The sequence below is a fragment of the Dipteris shenzhenensis genome, chromosome 5 (assembly GCF_047967505.1).
Source record: "Dipteris shenzhenensis isolate YYH24624 ecotype China chromosome 5, Dip_SZ_1.0, whole genome shotgun sequence".
Lineage (NCBI taxonomy): Eukaryota > Viridiplantae > Streptophyta > Polypodiopsida > Gleicheniales > Dipteridaceae > Dipteris > Dipteris shenzhenensis.
In genome coordinates, this window is record NC_141600.1 from 55,392,770 (window position 1) to 55,398,402 (window position 5,633).

Here is a 5,633-nt window from a genome sequence, read left to right on the forward strand (position 1 = left end):
GTTTAGAGATTCGAAGATTGTGTGTGAGTTGCTGTATGATGGTTTCTTTCTTTGTAGAGTTCCCATCTTGCTTTTGTGTGCACCCGTGAAACTTCGTCCTATATAGCATTATCAACTCTGCTATGTTTTTTCTCTAGCTTATTAGGCAAGAATAGATTGTTTGTGCATGAAATCTGAGAGGGACCTGTATAAGCTAGTCCATGACTTCGGATGTTTTTGGATCAAATGCTATGACTCCCATGATTAGCCCCTGTGATTTGTGTATTGTTCTTGCATTGGTTGGTTGTATTGCGAAGGTTTTCATGTGATTGTGTTTAGGAAATTTTTCCTTACTTGGAATTCTTTCGTGATTTGCCATATTGGTGTTCAAGTTGTTGGCCTTGTTTTGTGATATAACTATAGGTTCTCATAGTGTGTTTTTAGCCTATTTTGGTGTTGTGAAAGTCTTTTTAAGCTCTTGGTTGGGTTTTGTATAGTGGTCAAATGTTGAAATGTGCCACATCACTATTCACCAGTTGGTCATCAATATCTAAATTACTTGCACAGATCTCGCCTATCATTCCTTGTTTAGGGGTAATGTTGCATGCAAACCAAATGTTGCTTGTGAGGCTTTGCGCATTTTGACTGGTTTATTGCATGTCTTGTGTTTTTTGTCAACTACTTACATGATGTGAGGCCCTAGGAATCTTGTCAAATATATATTGGTTGTGTTTTTTTTTATTTGGGTGCATTTGTGAAGAAGGGGTGTGCAATTCATATGTCTAGGTCTAGCCTTCTGTGGAATGTTATGCTTAGTTAGGCCAATCATCACCTATTTGGTGTCCACTTCTAATTTGTTTAGAATGCTAATGAACTTGTTGTATTTTTATCGTATCGTTTTTTAGTTCATAGCATCAAATTTTGTCTCTACCAGTATGTTTGCTTGATAAGACTAGTTGAGTGCTTTGGGCTTTTGAAGATCCAATTATCTCTAACTAGACTTCCCCAAGGTACCCACAAAATATGACGTTTATGCTTGATTGAGCGAAGAGGTGTATCAACCAAATTTAACATGTTATATCTGATAAGTGATGGTTTGTCAAAATTAACTAGTTTTAAGTTTTTGTATTGCACACTCAGCTTGTCAGGCTTCTCTCCTATTGCATGTGCCATTAGTGAGAGGTGTAGTGCAAGTGAATTATTGTCTCACCTATGTTGAATGCCGCTTTGCCCACGTAAGCCATTACCAGAGCTATTTGGTAAGTCAGCATCGCTATCCGGAATTTGTGCATAATGTCTAATGAGTCCTTGGAGTATACTTCTAGTGTCTTTAGCAAATCCAATCATTCGTTGAATGAAATGATTGTGCCATGTTGAAGATCATTCAATGTCTTCGTGACTTTCTTTGCTAGGCTGTTGAAATATGGTGCAGTGATTGTGCTTATTGCCTCTATGTTGAAATTCTATGATGAAGAAGTTAACAAATTTTTGTAACATTCTTCTATCTTTTTTTAGTTCTTGATTTATTGCTTGAAAGTGATGAACATAATACCTTGCTTTTATGATTGATCTGAATGGAGAAGATGTCGAATGTATGATGCTTTAGTTTCATGCGTCGTGTGCTCAATGTCTAGGCTATTTTTTCTAGACATTCTAGAAGCTTCAGCCAGTGTGTCTCACCTCATGAGAATGTAACAAAAAATGCAGGAGGTCCAAGTTGGCAAATCATTGAAAATAAATTCTTCTTCTATTTTTCCTTGTTGTCTCCCAATTTTTGCAATGCTTTGAATCCTATCCTTGAGTTTAGTAGCTGCTCAATGTTTGTATCTTGTTACACATCTCGTGCATTAAGTTGTCCGCCATGTAATTGCCCTTTTCATAGTCGCACCCAAGTCGGCAATATAATTTTTGAGATCATTATTTTTATTATTTTGAAAAACAAGTTTCCTATGTTTCTTGCAAATCTTCTATCTTAGATCAGTTCCCACTTTGCAATTCTTTGATACTCATGATTGCACAACTCATATTAGGTTCTTTGTTGTCCAAAGAATTGCATTGGGAATGAAATTTCTTTGCAAAAGAGATATTTCAATAAACTAAGTGGCGAATGGCCTTTGCATGGTGTAACCTTTGTAATGGAATCATTGTAGTCAATGACTTGTTATGCTATGCATAGTCCGTATCTATCTCCAAGTTGTCATCAACCGTGTTATCATTACAAATGCTGGTAGCTACAGGGCTTCATTGCCCCAATTCACAGAAAAGAGTGACATTGTTGTTTGATATTGACATAAGCTCATGAAGTGTGTTCATTGTCAGCAACAATCAAACAATCCAACTCATATCGCAAGACCTATATTGTAGCTTTCATTTAATTCTAACCTACATGCATCCTTCATTGTTGAGAAATCATGGAAGCACTTGTGGTGATTTGTCTATGTTTGCCATGACATTTATGACACTTCCACTTAGTCCATATTTCCCTTTGTACTTTAGTTCTCAAATTTGTGCAAGTGGTATTCTTATGCATACTCAACGTTCCTCAATTGGATTAAGCTTTTGAATGCACTTAGTAACTATATGCATTTTCAATATGGAATCTGCAAATAGCTTCGGTTTTCTACTGAGGTTTGAGCACTCCGCACATTAGTTATGCTTTCTGAGAAAAGTTTTTGGTTATTGTGCTGACATGTAGTACTAAGGGTAGCAAGGAAATTTTGGCTTATCTTTTGGAGTTATTTATTAGTGAATGGAAATTTGCAAGGAATGCAAGAGTTGGAAGGTGTGTTGGCTACTAGACCATAATATTTTGGTGTCTTTGTTGAGGTCTTTCGAATTGCTACTTGGTCTTACTCATTCCCAAGCTGGGATTATTTTAATGTTTTTTGCTCTTTTTGGTATTCTACAAATCTTGTCTCAAATTTGTTTGTCTTTCATCAATGTTCTTGGGAATGCCTTTTTGAATTCTACAACTAGATTTTGTGGTGCCAGAGTTTCTTCAGCTTGTAGTTCTCTAATCAATACATCATAATTTTTCAGAAGCCAATGTGCATGTTTTCTATGATGCTCACCATTAGTTCTACATGGAATTATAAAGCAAGTGTTTTCAAGCATGCCAACAATTAAAATAATCTTGGGAGTGCTTCTATGCACATTTGCATTATAGGTTATGGCTCTAGTACTTTGAAGTTTGTTGTAGGTTGTCAGCAACAATGTCCAACTCATAAGCTTTGCGTCGCTACTACAAACATGGTGGATGAATATCATAGAGTTGTAAGTTATTTGCAAGATCGTTCAAATTTTATCTCTAGTCATTGAATTCTAGTTCATCGTTGTGAAAAAAGGATTGCCAAACCATGATGGTATGAGCATGTCTCGTGCTTTCATTTCTTCTACTATCCTTGAATTATACTTTCAATTCTTCTACTATCCTTGAAATTACCATCCATTCCAGTACTCCGATATCATACTACATATTGATCAAGTGTGCTAGTGCCAGGAAGATGCTTCTATTATGAGAGAATAGATGGTAGAATTCAAGGTCAATTTGCAAGTTATTGATAGCTTATCGACTTAGCAATTCCACAATATCATGATTGTGTTGAATAAGACAAAAAATGTGAATTGAATTGATAAGGCTTTGGGAACACACAGGAATCACAATCACAAGAAGTGTCCCATGCTGCATGAAAAAAGATGTAAGTTAAAGTTTTCTCATGAATATTTCATGCAAGAAAGAAGTGCTGAGAAAAGTACATCATGCAATGCATGAGGAAAAAACGGCTCAAAATGAGCTAATAAAGAAACAAGGCGGAGGTTGAAAATGCCATCTCAACCCTGAAGAAGACTCAGAGAAGAAATGAGATCCTCTCCAAACTCTAAAAAAAGTAACTCTCTTGGCAATGGCTCCTCTAGAGGACCCCTGTATGCTCACCCAAATGGCCATCAAAGTGTGTATTGTGTCAGTATAGATACTGGCAATAGTCTAGGAAGGGTGGAACCTGGATACCCTCCATCGCCTTTGTACACCTGGCTCTCTAAATATGCCACACTGCAATGCTAGCCAAAATCTCCCAAGACATGTCTATTGAGGCATGAGCAGCTCTGAAAGGAGTGAACGGAACATTCTAGAGGGAACAAGACTCCACGCGTCATCGTACAATGAAAGCTGGGTCTGGATCATGTCTTTTGAAAAACACCTGTGGGCCAGTAAGAGAGAACCAAGCCATTGAACCCATATAGAAAGGTGTTGTATGAAAGATGCTGAAAATCCTAGCAACACCTTTCCAGATCGTCCTCGCCTATCTATACTCCCAAAGGCAATGCTGTACTGACTCAATTGTCATGTGACAATGAGGACAAGTAGGGTCAGCCCCCCCGAACCTAGATCTCCACAAATTCACTGCAATCTCTCCATGAATAGAAAGCCAAAAGAAAAGAGTGATCTTTCTATTCCTAAGGGATTTCTAGAACCTATGCCAAAAGTTCTTCCGCACAACTATGGAAATATGAAAACTATCCCAATGTGTCGCTTTGGAGGGCCTCCAACCTTTACAGCTGAGTTGAAATCTCCGAGCATTTCTAACTGTGTAGCGAAAGAAGGGGAAGCTCTTCTCTCGGTGCCCCTCATCAATCCATTCCCACTCCCCTGGGTCTCACTGCAAGAACCTAATAGGAGAACCACCATATAGCCAGAGTCTCCAAGACCTCAGCATAAGGAGAATAGGATAAAGGTCAAGATATCACTGTAAGTCCCTGCCCCACTCCATGAATCCTGCAATCCAGACAGCATATCATCAGAAGATCTTATAAGTCTGCCTCCCGATGACTGAACATCAAAGACAAGGGTATCCTCATGTGCATCCTGCAATGCAATAATCTATAACGGAATGCCCGTCTTTGAAAAAGCTACCCACCACCAAGTGGACTCTGTAAGCGGCATGTCATCTACGTCAATCCACTCTGGTGGAATGGCTACCTATATCTGTTGTATCCTGAGTGCACTCCCTCTGAGGTCTCGCCAACTGCTAAAAGTTTCTGATCCTCTGGAAGTCTAATAAAGTCCTGCCAAGCACCTACAGTAGAGGCAGGTCCCCTCTCCCATCTAGACCACTGCATATAATGTGACACTCCAAGTGGCCTGCCACATGATCATCCAAATCGTCACGAGAGGTGGGTGGAACTCTACAAAGTGTGTTTTAGAAGCAGACCCAAGCTTTCAGAATCACAGCCATGAGAGGGGAAGGGGGAGATTTGAGATGGGATGAAGTAAAGATCCATATGCTGTTGTCCAACCAATCTCCCCCATGAGAAGGGGCACAAGATTGAATGCTGCATGAGGAAAAATCCTTTCAGGGCTCCTGCCCAGGCATCAATCCACGTACTACAAATTTGTAGAGTAAGGCCATACACTACAAGTTTGGGTCAATAATATTGAGACCTACTTCTCCTGTGGAGAGAATGAGGGTCTCCCAAGCCACCCTGGCTACAACATCTGAGGTGCCATCTAAACGACTCCATAGGAAGTTCCTGATAGGTCTCATGAGCTGAGCGATACAACCTCTAGATCTACACCAACATGAGCAGACAAACCAAGCAGCGGCCAATAAGACATGGTTCACAAGTGACAACTCTGGATGCAAGGTCAAGTTTGG